The sequence below is a fragment of the Phacochoerus africanus genome, chromosome 8 (assembly GCF_016906955.1).
Source record: "Phacochoerus africanus isolate WHEZ1 chromosome 8, ROS_Pafr_v1, whole genome shotgun sequence".
NCBI lineage: Eukaryota > Metazoa > Chordata > Mammalia > Artiodactyla > Suidae > Phacochoerus > Phacochoerus africanus.
The window spans coordinates 100370889-100386389 of record NC_062551.1 but is presented as its reverse complement, the minus strand read 5'-3'; the positions used below and the strand labels follow the sequence as shown (position 1 = coordinate 100386389).

Sequence of the window (15501 nt, the reverse complement as noted above, 5' to 3'; positions counted from 1 at the left end):
AAGCTGAGTGGGTGCTGACACAACAGACGTGGGTTTGAGAAAAAGAAAGGAACCAGGATGCTTCCAGAGTTTCAGCATGACCTGGAATTGGAAGCACAAAACTGCCATTTATTGAAATATGATCATGGCAAGTGTAGGTTGATCAGTTCTCACTGTGTTAAACTTGGGGTGAGGTCAAGTAGGTGGTTGGACATACAGTTCAAGAGAAACAGGGCTTTTTACATGTGTGGGAATACATGCCTGTGGATGCTTTTCTCCAAGGATGGGGAGTTAAAACAAAGGAAAAACTGGGCAGAGCACTATGCTTAGTTTCTATCATTTTTCTAGCCTTTGACAAAGTTTTAAACATTTTACAAACATCATCTTTATCATCACCTTCTCGATGTGACAATTCCCTCACTGTTTGGGACCTGTCCTTGGTTTCCAGTAAACCAGTGAACTATTAGGAATTTCTCACACATTGCTGATTTCATCATTTAAAAAGATTTCCAAGTGCATATGGTGTATTGGAACTCTATGGAAGCCAAAACCTGAAATTGGATTTTTTATTGAATTTTTTCTCTCCATTGCCTGTACACACTGGGGGTTGGGAGTTTTATTTTTATGACTTCTTTTCTTTGCACAGTTGGTGAGGGCTGGCATTTAAAAAATATTTTTAATAAAAAAATGAACAAGTTACACTGAATCCTGGATACAGTTACGCCCTAGCTCCCTAGTACTTTGGCCATTTTCTGAGCACTCAATGCTAAATTGATTATGGACTAGTTCCTGAAGAAACCCCAGTTAAGAACTGGATATTGTAGGAGAAATTTCCAAAGGATGTGCTTGTCATTCATTCTTTTAGGTTTTCCAGACTTCTTAAAACAAGCTAGGTCACATGACAGCTATATAACATCTATATGCCATTATATAGCGCTGTCTCTAGAAATAGCTTGGGTAGGTGGATTTCAGCAAGAGATATTTTACTAAAAATGTTGATTACTCAAAGAATGTTTTGCTTTTTAGGGCCGCATCCAAGGCTACAGCTGCTGGCCCACACCACAGCCATGGCAATGCAGGATCTGAGCCACGTCTGCGACCTACACCGTAGCTCATGGCAACACCAGATTCCCTGACCCACTGGGCAAGGCCAGGGATTGAACCTGCATACTCATGGATACTAGTCAGACTCGTTTCCACTGCACTGTGAAGGGAACTCCATCAAAGAACATTTTTGTTTTTCTCAAAATTGCATTTGAGAATATTGCCCCTTAAAATTTTCCATATATACTTATGGATTTCTTTTAGATTTGGTCCCCCTAGTTGTTACCGATTTTCCGATGGTCTGTTTCTGTCAAAGAAAGGCATCCATCGATGCTGTTTCTACTTTTACCTTGGAGTTCAAGTAGCCAAGAGGAAAATTAATGCCTACTTGTATTTTAACAATTAATCCCATCTTTGTAATGTAGTAGAAATAATCCCTATTTGGAATCAGATATATTATATCTGGTCTTAAATTCTAATCCGTAGCTTATTGTACGCATTTAACATTTCTAAGTTTCTGTTTTCTTGCCTGTAAAATGGGCATAAAGCATTTCCCCCCAAGGAATCTAAAACTAGTTAAAGTATATAAAGCATGTCCAGGTACTGAATTAATTATTATTAATTTCTGTTTCCATGTAGATAAATATCAACCTTTTCTTCTTATAATATTTATTGCATGTAAAATCGCTTGACAAATATTTTTATACTCAATTAGTAAAAGCCAATTCAAACTCCATTGTAAATAAGTAATAATGACAGCTAATCGTTATTGACAGATTTCTCTGTTCCAGGTGATCTACTAAGGCCTTATGCATATTCACTCATTCGATCCTTGGAATAACCCTATGAGGTAAGACCTACTACTTTCCCCTTTACAGATAATGGAATCCAGACACTGCAGGAGTCAAGAACTGGCCCAGGGTCATGGAAGCCAGTTGGGTTTGAACCTGAACAGTCTGGGTTTAGAGTTGGGGGGTGTACCCTCACACAGGGTTCATTAGTGCTCTAATAGATCCTGAAAATACACACACTTGGGAGTTTTACACTCCATCAAAACCCTTGCTTTTTTTTTTTTTTTTTCTGGCCATACTTGTGACATAAAGAATCTCCTGGGCCAGGGATTGAACCTGAACCAGTGCAGTGACAACACCAGATCCTTAACCTGCTGAGGCACGGGGGAACTCCCCCAAAGCCTTGCCTTTTTAAGGACCCAAGTGACATTTATACATATATTAAGAACTCTCAGAATCACTTAAATAATTTTATCACTTTAATTTCTCAAATGGACAAAGGAGTGCCTTCCACGCTGGCCTTCCCTAAATGAGAACCTCTTGTTTTCCTAATGAGGATGTGGGTCGATTTCAGGGATAAATAAGGGTTATAGTGAGTCTGCATTAAAAGCAGAGCAACTGGACCCTGCCCGGGGTCCCTTGTCTCTTCCTCTCTGCTCTGAGCCACCCGGGCCATCTCTGGGCCGTGGTTCAGAAGCCTGTCCCACGTGACACGCTCCTTCCATTTTTTCTGTTGAGAATCATCGGATTTTTTGTCTGAGTCTTGCCTTTGTTGCCTTAGTTCTTATTGAACCACCAGGAGGAAAAAAAAATAGGGAAAGCAAATCACTACTTTGGTTTCACTTGGATGGAATGAAATCTGCACACAGGACTCCATGAATTAATTTTTGAACCAAAACAAGACACTTGGTAACTCAGAACTAAAAGACCAAAGAAGCAGGAGAAAAACATGCCAAAAGGAAAAAAAAAGCAGGAGCAAATGACTCTGAGCAGCTTCTAAGCCAAGATAAGTATTGTTAGGTTTCAAAAAGAAAGGACCTTGGGTCCCAGGCTAATGGCTTCTCATGGTATCACTATACTTACAGCAAATAGTGGAAGGCTTCTTTTTCTTTCTTTATTTCAAACCACACAATGTTAAAATGAATTTTGGGAATCTGCTTCATTTTTAAATCATGCTCTCTCTTTGCAAAATTCACCATTTAACCCACAGACAACATATCAGGGAAGACCTCCTTAATTCTCACATTTGCATGACTTTCCATCTAATGGTTTAGGCTGGAGGAACAGGTGGAAGGCTGTGCATTGTCGCCAAAGGTACCCATTTTAAAACCCAGTGCAACTGTATCTCTCTTGTTGGTCCATTAGTTAGGTGATTAAACTTGATCTTAATTTATCTGTGAACTCTTTGTGACATAAAGTTCTCAGGGCCTGGCCTCTGCAGTTAGCAAGCTAGTGGGTGTCTCCAGGATTTTAATATTTAATTAAATGTAATACTATTCAATTTCTAAATATTTTAGACAGATTCTCTTGCATCACATTCTGTATTTAGCCTTAACATATTCTTGCCAATCTCCCATCTCTAGATTCTAAGCAACCAGAAGCCAAGAAAGTGCCAAGTCCATATTTGAATCTGTTACAGGACTTTTCCAGAAGCTCAATAAGAAGTAAACTGAAATCCTCCAAGTAAGTGTTTACATACCTAAAAATGTTTGATAGATGATGTTGAGATTTTCTTCAACCCACTGTCAAGTTAATAAATCATATCATTGCTACCAAAGATGAGTGAGAATTTATGTTGTGGAGAGAGATGTATGTAAGTGAAGGTAGAAATGACAGTTTGTAATTTCATGAAGAGAAATACATGGCAAATATTAATTTGCACGTAAAATTATAATTAGAACACAGATGATCCCTGGCAATCTTTAGAGAAGGGCTGAAGAAATGGTTTTAGAGAAAGCTTTTGTTTTCCTAAGCAGCCCACATAGAGATTTAATCTGATTACTTAGGTCAGTTTTTAGAGATGACATTTTATAAAGCCTTAGTAAAACTCATCCATCTTGCTTATCATTCACCTGAAGGGTGTAAAAATGAGAATTTATTTCATTTGATAGACATTTACTTAGGTTAGTTTGCTTTTTATTGAAAATCTTGTTGTCTTTTTCAACAGCCTCCAAGGGACCAGCTCCCCCACATGTTAAAAATGCTATGTCATTGTAATATTTTATGTAAAAATCATCTTTAAAGTAACCACTAGATGGCAATGAATCGGCATAAAAATGTAGGTCTTGCAGAAGACACCCATTGTTAGTTCAAAGGGGCAAGAATAGAAACCAGCTCTTCAGCTATGCTTAATAGCTTTTCCTGGGCATCTACACTGTCCGGAAAGATACTGGAATCCACAGCCACCATCAGGCATTGGCTTGGGCTGGGGAATTGGGGTGTGGTGAGAAGGGAGCTTTTAAGAAGCTTCACATTGAGTGAGATGAACTTGGAATTGAGAATCCATCCAACAGACCTGGGTTTGAGTCTTGGCTCTATTACTTGCGAGATATGGGCTCTTGAATGAATTGCTTAACTTTGCTGGGAATCAGTTTCTCCATCATTAGAACAGCCATAGTAACAGGTCATTCATGTGGTACCTTGAGGATCCAATGAGACGGTCTCTGCACAACACTTCGTGTGTGAAAGGTGTTAAATCAATCCCTGGTTATTCCAGGGCCATGATTTCTTATCTGGAACTCTTGGAGCCAGTTTGCTTCAGAATTCATAATTTTCAAAGTATTAAATGACAAAGCATAAATTACATAGCTATGCCCAGTAAGGGATGGGACAGTCTTCTACAATCAAACATTTATTTTTCTGTAGAAAAATATGTTCATCCTAAATGGAATATATAACATACCTGATTACCAGTGCAGGCAGGTTTTGTCAACAATGAGTTGGAAAAACACTTGATTTTCAGAGCTTTGGGGAGATTTGAATTTTAGATAGGAGACTGAGCATCTGAACTAGCCATTTATACATCATTTCTGCTGGTCTATGCATGCTGCAGAACCTACTGGCAGAAAGGAATGCCTTGATCGAGGGGCAGTGAGGTTGTTGGACTCATCCCTCTTCTTTCCATGGTGTCACCACCATTCTTCGTAAAGTATTATGCCAACTACCCCCCTATAAGTATATTCAATGACATACAAAGGAAAAGAGTTTGAAAAATAATATGTGTGTGTGTGTATTATGTACCTATACATAAATATACATATATATACACAAATATACATATACTCATGCATATATATGTACATATATATAAATAAAATACACATACATATATATGTGTATATGTATATTTATATATATAAAACTGTATAATTGAAATCACTTTGCTGTATACCTTAAACTAATACACAACATTGTAAATCACCTATATTTCAATGAAAAAACTATTTTATTTTCAGACCTTGCACCTGACAAAATGACTACATAAAAAGCAGGAAAAAAAATACATAATTTTCTGTCCCCAAGAATGAGTACTCTTGGTGAAGAAAAAGGCCTATGTTAGAGTAAGTGTTAAGAGCTCAAAATTTGGTTGGTAGTTTTTACCAAGTAAAGCTAATATTTTACATTTTTCTTCTAGGCAAGCTTTATTTTAAAAGATTTGATAGAAAAATAATAGCATGTTTTTGAAAGATACCATCAAAAAGATATGGAAATCTTGTTTGGGGGAGAATGTCTGTTCTAAGTATGTCACACCCAAATTTCTCCATAACATGTTTTTAAACAAAGATTTTTCAATCATTTCACTTGTACCTATGCAGACTCTGCTCTTAGGTTGTCAATTTCCAAGGACAGAAACCAGCCTTCCTCTGGTTTTTCTTTCTTTGTAATCCCTAGGAAGCTGGTAACTTATATAGCAGTATTGTGTTTGGAAAAGATGATAGATAAATGTGACTTTCTTGGCTCTAAATAAGAAAGATTCTTCTATCATAATTCATATATTCTCAGGGCATAAGTTAGACCCATTTGGGTGTTACATTAACCCTTTCAGAAAACAAATATGCCATATATAACCCGGAAAAAAAGGAAAATGACCTTAATGGTTTGAAAGAGCTGGAATCAGAGCTTATACAATGAACAAATCTGCCCAAAAATAACCTGGAAGAGGAATTCTCCTGTCTTTGGTGTCCATGAGGTCTAAAACGAAAACCAATCCTCAATAACATAGTTGCAGAAACTAAGGACAATTTCAGCTACATTTAATCAAGATTAGTTGCAGGGGAACCATGCCCCGAGGTCTCTGTGTTAAGCTACCTGTGACATTGCTGAATAAGAGAAGTCCGAGGAGCTGGCACTGTTGCTGGGAGAAGTTGGACTCCATTGGTTGAGGCTGACGACAGTGAGAGGAACAAAAAACTGATCAAGGGCTGCCCTGGATGAAAAATCATGGGTGGTTCCCAAGAACCCCCAGGATAAAGCCCAGATTCCTTAGGGGTCAGATAATATCTCAATACTCACAGTATCTCAACCCCCCCTCTTCTAAGCTTCTTCTCTGTTTGAAAGCCACTTTGGAATATTTACTCAATGTCCTTGGAGTTTCTTAAATTCTGTCTCTGAGCCTTTCCATTGCCCTGAAAGTCCTTCGGCCCACCCCATGCCTCTCCCCTCTTCTCTACTAGAAATAGTCTAACCTGGGAGGCCTCCTACTGCCAAGGATGTTCTGTATTACTTATCTGCTCATTGTGGGACCTCAAAGCCCCTTCAAGGGGATAGAACTCAAAGCCTTCAGCCAAGAAAATAATCAACAGACCTTTGTCATTGCCCAACCTGTCTCATTGTAATGCCCTTCCCCCACCTTGAGCAACTGGGCCTACTTCTTCCTACCCCCTACTGGGAAAAGTATGTGGCCCACTCCTCACCCCTCCCCTGTGGAGGCCTTATACACCCTCAACCAACCAGCAAGTGTAACATAAGACCCTTTTTTCCCCAGCCAATCAGCAGGTCAGCAGGTATATCCTGTGACCTCTCCTCTGCCTGGGTTATAAAAACAGGCAAGACCATGTGCCGGAGGTCAGCTCTCCCCATTCATCAGGAAGTTGGCCTGCTGCTCTTGCGGCATCTCTCATCTTAAACTCTCCTTTCTTTTTGATGTCTGCTCTCCCTGATTATCAGGAAGTCAGCCCACTGTGTTAGCAGAGTCTCTCGCCTCAATTAATTGTCTTTTCTTCACCTTACCTTGATCTGGAAAATTATTCCTTCCAACCTGCATGCACAGATCATGTGTGAGCCCTAAGGTATTTGTGCTTGTTATTATTTTTCCATCCTAGTATTGCATAAACTACTTGGAAATTCGTGGATGTTGACTGAGTGTTTGCTGTTATTGCTAAAAAGTGGAGTCAAGCACAGTCAAGCTCACTAGTATAAAATCTGGGGTGAATGTGTAAAGGGAAGTTCAAGACCGTCCCTCGGGTATCCTGTTCTACTCTTATAGTCCCAATTCACAGATGAAGTAAATGGGACCATATTACCCTCCATCAGTAGAAATGACAAAACACTGTAAATCAACTATAATGGAAAAAATAAAAATTATTTTAAAAAAAGAAAAGATGGAAAATGAATTATAAGGAAGAAAAAAAGAGAAAGTGGGACCAGCTCATGGTCACGCACCTAGTTAGTAATAGAATCTTGCCCTTTATCGAGTATCTGACTGCCGATCCAGTGCTTTCCGTGGCTCTGCCTCCCACAAAGATAAGGGCACAGAGTCTATTTCATTGTAATATGCCACATCCCCCTGTGGTACCACTGAATGGCTTTCCAAGTGGCTCTAGATAAATATAAAATATGGCATGCCTGTCTTTCTGGTTTCTCTCAACTGGGTAAGTTAATATCCTAGAGGGAACTCTTTTGGCATATGAAAGAATTATTAAAGGAAGTTTAGTTTGCTAAATCTCGGTGGGGTTGGCCTGTTTTAGAGTTTTTGCTTTGTAAGATTCATGCAATCCCAATGGCTGCATTTCAAGAGGCCGGCTGAGCGAGGCTGGGTGAATGAATGATTTCCTTGTATTGGAAGAGATGCAAGTTTGTCCCTGGAATCGGAGAACACAGTTATGTCAGAGATGCATATTTAACTTCTGTGTTTTTCCATTAATTTCAAAGAAAACCGCACAAATACATGTATCAGTTTAAAACATTTTTTGATTGTGCAAATATAACAGAAAATACCACATTTCTCATCCCTTTGAGTGATTAGGTTAATTTTCCTGCCTGAGCTTGGCTACAGTGAAGATGCTCTCTTATGTCTAACTTGGTGAAATTCCAACTCCGTCTCTGTCACAATTTTTGCCATATTCAATTCTCTAGTTACTTTGTGAAGATTTTTCAAGATGACTTTTTCAAAAAGTCAGCCAACAGGCACCCTGGGAACATAAACAAACGTTTCATTGTGTTTTTTAGATGGATACATTTTGTTCATCATATGGTTTGTCATTCTCAAAACTATTTTTCTGATAATCTGTAACATTTTCTCATGGCTCTTCTAAAATCTTTTATCTTTTAGCTAACTATGATTGGTAGTTTCTTTATTGAATGCTTTCTTTACAATATTTTTGTTTTCATAATTTAACATTTTTATATTGGAAAATTCCAAATATGTTCAAAAGTAGAGACAAAAAGCCACCATTCACTAGTCACCTAGCTTCAGTAATTATCAGCTCATGGCCAATCTTTTTTCCTCTGTACTCCTTCCCAAAACCTACCTCCTCTGAATTATTTTGAAGCAAATTTCAGAGGTCATATCATGTCATCTGTGAATATTTCTCTAGGTATCTTTAAAAAAAAAAACAAGGCCTTCCCTTTTAAAACATAATCTCAGTATCAATAACCACCACCTTCCCCCACCTCTGCAAAATAGTAATTCCTCAATATTGTCAAATATCCAGTCAGTATTCGCATTTCCCTAATTGTACTATTTATGGTGTTTTTGAAGTTTGTTTCTTTGAATCAGGATCCAGGCAAAGTTCACATATAACAGCTGGTGTATCAGGTACTGACTATTGATAGGCCCTCACACTCTTCCCCACCCCCACCCCTTATCTCCTAAACAGGGTTGTTTCTCCTGCACAGTTTCTCATTGTGTGGATTTGCTGATTATAACCCTGTGACATCATTTAACAGGTGTATTCCTCCATCACCCCTACTTCCAGTAAAATGGTAGTTATATCTAGATGCTTGATTGGATTTCAGTTATTTTCTTTGTTTAACCCCCCCACCACGATTTTTTTTTTTCTTTTTGGGGCCTTACCCAAGGCATATGGAAATTCCTGGGCTTGGGGGTTGAATCAGAGCTACAGCTGCTGGCCTATGCCACAGCCACAGCAATGTGGAATCCGAGCCGCATCTGTGACCTACGCCAGAGCTCAGGGCAACTCTTTAAAGCACTCAAGAATCCCATCCAGGCAGGGCACCAGTCTGATGACAGAAGCTGTACTGCCCCCTGGAGCTGCTTTGGAAATCTGAAGGGGGCCGTTTTTAATTGTCACATTTGTGGGGGAGGGTACTCACCTGGCATATGTGGGACAGAGTGGTAGGCATTTGGCAACACCTGAGAAAGTTGCAAGTGCTATGAATTTTCCCATGATTTATGCCTTGTACCCTGGACAACCATGTGTAGATGAAAACCCTGCATTTAATTATCTGAACCTAAAACTTAATTTCATTTTATGTATAATCACAAAGTATTTTTATACCCTTTAAATCACCCTAAAAATTTCAGGAATGCAACTATGAGAACCTAGGGAAAATTATTTTGTTCAGAATTTACTGCAGTTCCCTGGTGGCCTAGTGGTTAAGGATCTGGTCTTGTCTCTGCTGTGGCTCTGGTTACTGCTGCGGCATGAGTTCAGTCTCTGGCCCGAGAACTTCTGCATTGCTGTGAGCTCAGCCCCCCACCCCCACCCCCAGAAAATGAATTTAACAAGAGTTATTTACTATTTCAGGATATGACATTAACCAACCTCACCCATGTGCTTGCGAGTCATCAATATAATACTCAGGTTCAGTCTAAATTTTGTAGTTGTTGCATTTGGAGTGATTTTACGTATAAGTAAAATCTTTCCACTTCACTGTATCTTCTGATGTGACTATTACTGAGTTTTTACATATTGACACATATAATTATCTAGAATAAATTACTTTTTAATTTCTTTTTATATGAGTGTCAGACAGTATACTGATTGTTTTAAATTTATGTGTGTAGGTTGATTGGTTATGTTAACTATAGTGTTTACTTCAAGTTAAAAGGGAAATTACAAAATATTTTTTATTACAAAGCGGCATTTGGTCTTACAGAGTTGAATTGTTTTCCATTGCAAGACACATCCTGGATTTGAAGATGTTGAAGTATGAAAAGAGTTGGGGCTCAGAACTGATAAAATAATATCAGTTATAATAATAGCAGCTACTTTTGCTAAGCCGTGTTCTACAAGCATTTGCACGCATTATCTCATTTAATCCTCACACACAATAAACTGCAAAGTGGGCATGTGCAAAACAGTGGAATACAATATTTTCCCCAGGCCATGGAGTAAGTGTGTGCTTGCTTTGGAATATGGATCTGGATCAACTTTAATCCCATACTCCTTTCTCCTAGTCAAGCCACTCCAGCTCTGTCCATGTTGCTCTCAAGGTGGAAGAGTCCATGATTCCTCTCCATTCTTGAGAAATTCCCACAAGAAGAGCAGCCTCTTTCTCGAAACCCAGTTCTCCCTCCTTGAGCATAAAGAAGTAGGTTGAGCATGAAGGCTGAGGAAGAAAGGCATTTCCTTCTCCTGCGGGGTCAACACATGGAGACATCCTCATGGCGCTGGGCCAGAAGGATAGTCACACCTGACCAAACATGAGCCTCCATTTCACAGGCTTTCCAATTTTTTGGACTATGACCCAAGAGTAGAAATACATTTTTTTTTCACATAAAAAATTGAGGTAAAATTCATGTAACATAAAATTAACCCCATTAAAGTGTACATAAGTTGGTGATATGTAGTCAGTTCACAATGTTGTGAGACCATGACCTCTTCCTAGGTTCAAAACATTGTCATCATCCTCAAAGACCCATTGCAGCGGTTCAACAGTCACTCCCACCCCCATACCTTTCTGCCCATAACAACCACTATCTACTTCCTATCTGTATGGATTTATACCCTATTCTGGATATTCTCTGCACATGGCCATTCTCTGCACGTGACCTCATACGTTATGTGAGGTTTCATGTTTGGCCTCATTCACTTAGTGCTGTTTTTGAGGATCATCTGTGTTGCAGCATCAGCACTACCTCTTTTCTGTGTGTGGCTGAATGATAACGCATTGCATGGCTGTAGCACATCTTGCTTATCCACTCATCCATTGATGACTTTTGGTTTGTTTCTACCTTTCGGCTATTGTGAAGGGTGGGACTATGATTATTTGTGTACCATACTTGTTCGAATACCTATTTTCAATTCTTCTGAGGAGTGGAATCACCGGGTCCTAATAAGTCTATGATAATTAGATAAATATCATATGATATACTTCTACATTTAACTTTTTGAGAAAATGCCGAACCGTTTTTCACTTCAGCAGCATCATCTTACATTCCCATCAGTTATGCACAAGGGTTCTGATTTCTTCCCATCCTTGCCAGCACTTGTAATTTTCCATAGTTTTTCCCAAATATAGCCATCCTAATGGATGTGAAAAGTACACTTAAAAAGTATACGTATTTTACATTATAGCCTAGTCATCCAGACAAAGAAAAAATATAACTAAAATAAGAGCTTCACAAAATAATACAGTACCCTGACATTTTCTATGCTATTATAGCATAATCTACCCTATTTCATTTCTCTTAAAAAATCCTGGTTGCAACTCACTAAATTGATTTCATTATCCACTAAAGGGTCATGATCCACTGTTTCAAAAATCATTGCTCCATTTGGATGCACAATTTTTTTTCTAGGAACTCATTGCTCCATTTGGATGCAAAATTTTTTTCTAGGAGCTCCATGAAAGATAGGAATGGTTTCCTGCTGTGAGTACTAGATGTCATCTTATTACACAGCAAAGAAAATCATAATTTATATCATGGGCAGAGTATGTTGAATATCTCAATGTTTTGGAAGAGTGTTGGTCCAAAGGGTAGAAGTTATTTCTGATTCTGAACTTTGTGTCTGAAACACTTTTCTGAGATTTATTTTTGCAGCCAGTAAAGGAAGGTAATAATGGAATGCACATGCAGCTGGAGGCCTGTGATGAAGAATGGATAACAAGGGAGATGGTTGTGGTTTGCCAACGGTGAAGCGTGATCAACAGTGAATTGTTTCTTAAGTGTGCCCACCAGAGCCTGCTTGTACAGCTCTGGTAAATAATGGTCCATAAATAGTAACGGCCAGGACAAGCACATTCGTTGGCTGCTTGTTAGGTGTCAGGCAGAGTTCAAGGCCCTCGGCCTGCATTAACTCACCTAGTCTTCATAAAAGCCATAGAGCTAAGTACTGGTGACAATGGCCCCCTTTACAAATGAGATTCAAGGTATAAGGTAACTTAATAACAGGTAACTTCACCAAAATTCTATCTTTAGGAAGAGGCAGAATTAGGTTCAAATCCAGAAAGTCTGGTTCTTGGGTCTGAACGCTTGACTGCTGTGCTAAACTCCCTATTGAGTTAAGGCAGAAATCAGAATTTTATATCAGTGCTTCTGACCATGTATAAAGTTTCCTATAGCATAGTGTCTTTGCAAAAATTTTTTTTGTTTTATTTTTGGTTTTTTTTTTTTTTTGCTTTTTTAGGGCTGTACCTGTGGCACATGGAGTTTCCCAGGCTAGGCGTCTAATCAGAGCTACAGCTGCTGGCCTACACCACAGTCACAGCAACGTCAGATCTGAGCCACATCAGTGACCTACACCACAGCTCATGGCAACACCGGATCCTTAAACCACTGAGTGAGGCCAGGGATCAAACCCACAACCTCATTGTTACTAGTCAGATTCATTTCTGCTGCACCACAATGGGAACACCTCTTTGCAAATTAAATACTTATCTGAGAATAATCAGTGAAGAAAAAAATGTACTTTTTTTTTAGCATCAGCTTTTGGTGAAACAATGTCATCAACAAGTCCCTCCAAGGAAGAATGAGATGTTAGTTTTGATGCTTATAGACTAACAGAAGGTTTTCTGGTGTGTGTGTGTGTGTGTGTGTGTGTGTGTGTATGCACGAATTTGCTCATGCAAACTTCGCAGAGAGAGACCAGCTCCCTAGCAGGAGTCAAGATGTGGTTGTTCAGGAACAGTAAAGGAAACCCAAGGACAGAGGAGACCAGGGGCTGAGCAGCATCACGGCCTCTGAGCACTGCCCTGCTGCCCCCAAGCTGACATTAAACATTCCCCATCTCTGGGAATTCACTCCTGGCCTGGCATCAGGAGAGCCTGTCCAGCCTGCAGGACAGAGATAAGCCTAAAGCCAGCCTTTGAGTCTGGACACTGGGGAAGGCTTCCATGGGCTAAAAGCCTGACAATTGTCAGCTGCAGTGAGTAGGGAACTAGGCGTCTCTGACTTTGATTTCTTTATCAGATCAGTTGGGTTGAAGTATCCCTGTAAGCAAATGTAAAAGACACGGGGAATTTTGTAACCCAGACAGGGGCTAGGAATCCTTGCCTTTCAGGCCAGAGGCTAAATCCTCACCAGGAGGTGCTATGTGCACAGGAACTGGCACCTCCCCGCTCCCGGGAGGCTGCCCCACATCTATGTTTCTAAAGAACTGAGGTGCCAGATTGAGCAAGAGCCAGGCTGCTCTCTGGCTCTGGCTGAACTGGGCTAATCAGAAACAGGTCCATCTGATCTGCCAGCCATTTCCACTGAGACCAGGAGGAAAGCCCTGACCACAGGCTCCCATGTGTTGCCTGGATCGACAGTCAGATGATGCTGGGTTTTGCCATCACCAGGAAAGCCTCTGTGTCTGCTTAAACGAGGGGAAAAAAAAAGAAAAAAAGAAAGAAAGAGTCGATTGGCTCACAAATAGCTGTCTCTGTGATGTGTTTCTGAATTAAGAGGAACGGCTGCTTTTTCCAGGTTCCTCTCTTTCATCATTCATGCAGAATGACTTCCTGCTGACAAATTCAAGTTTTTCTGAGGTTTCCAGGCTGAAGCGATCCTTCCCTGTCATCAGCCGCCGCCAGAGCGTGTGCGTGGCCTCCTCGACCTGGCTGCCAGCAGGGTGTCCGATGCTGAGTGCAGAGAACACGCTGAACTCTTCTGCTTCCAGCCTGTGAACCTCTCAGTAAGCTTCAGAATACCTGGGTCTGAACAGAGAAAGTTCAGAACACCTTTCCTGGCCAGAAAAGTCTTGCACGGTGGGGGAAAAAAAAATACCTAGTCCCACTTCACAGGTACCTGGAATTCATGAAATCCGAGGACTTCGCTCATTCAACTTTCAACTGAAAGCTCAAGCACAAAACACCAAAGGCTCACAGAGAGAGGGATCAGGACCTGGCAGCACGGGGAAGATGTGTGCCAGCAATCGCTTGCGAAACCCCATTATTTTGCGGGCCTTTGACAGCCCATGGCTCTGTTTTCTGTGATTCAGATTTGCTGACCACACCACATCAACTCTCAGATTGTTCCACGGTGAATGCAAGGTTCCAGTGGGCTGGCCTGTGTGACTAGTTCATTCTAGATCCCGGCTTTCTGTAGTAGTGCTGCCTAGTTTTTTTCCTCCCGAGCATATCTGCTTCAGGAAGTGTGGAGAGAAGAGAGGTTGATGGGAAAATCCTATCAAGTGACAATGACATGTCCTGGTGGAAAAAGTTCTGGGCTAAACAGATTCGGGGTTTTACTGTTAAGCTAACACGAGATTACCTATCCTAACAAGATTTAAGCATCGTGTTTTTCTAAATGCTCTTTCATTTGTGTTAAAACGGGGGGAGGGGGGGATATGACATCTAACCCTTTTTTCCTGAGAAAATAATCACCATCCTCCATGCTTTGCCAACAAAAATCTGTTTTCCCCTCATTTATTATGGGAGCTCCAGTATCTGCAACTTGGGAAAATCACCACTGTAGCCGGGATATTTGTTTGGTTTTGCCTTTGGCCTTTTTGTGCAGGAATGATCTGTACACATGTGAGTACACATGCATTTGTGTGTGCCATGTGCCCAGGTGTTGCTTGAAGGTGAGGCACTCTCAGAAGTGTAAGAAATCATCACAACCATTTACAAGGAAGAAGTTCTTCCTTTTCATTCTCTGGACCTTTCATAATTTTGTGTTTTTCATTTTACATTGACCTATCAACCACCTACTATGTTTTAAAAAACTGTTCAGACTTGTTCATTGGAAAGATGAGATCGGTTTAGTCCTTTGCCATTGAACATTACTTTTTCTTTTATTAAGATATAGTTGATTTCCAATGTTTCTTCAAGTTCTGTTGTACAGCAAAGTGACCCAATCACACACAGTTCCCTGTGCTGTACAGTAGGGCCCCATTGCCCACCCATTCCAAATATAACAGCGTGCATCCAAAAAAAATTTTATATTTGCCATTAAACCGTTTTAAGTGAATCATTTGCTTATAACTCTCTGAAGTGTAGATTTGCTTACGTGTGATTTTTTCCCCCAAAGTCTGTTTTCAGTTTATCTATTAAAAACAAAGAGAAAAAAAAAATAGAC

General features: G+C 40.0%; 1 long non-coding RNA gene across 1 annotated transcript; it reads left to right on the top strand.

The window, feature by feature from the left end:
• The first annotated feature begins 1709 nt into the window (after positions 1–1709).
• Positions 1710–15113, top strand: LOC125133778 (uncharacterized). The gene is made up of 3 exons (XR_007136508.1): positions 1710–1873; positions 3398–3497; positions 13909–15113. It is a non-coding gene; the product is annotated as an uncharacterized LOC125133778 (long non-coding RNA).
• The last annotated feature ends 388 nt before the right edge of the window (positions 15114–15501 follow it).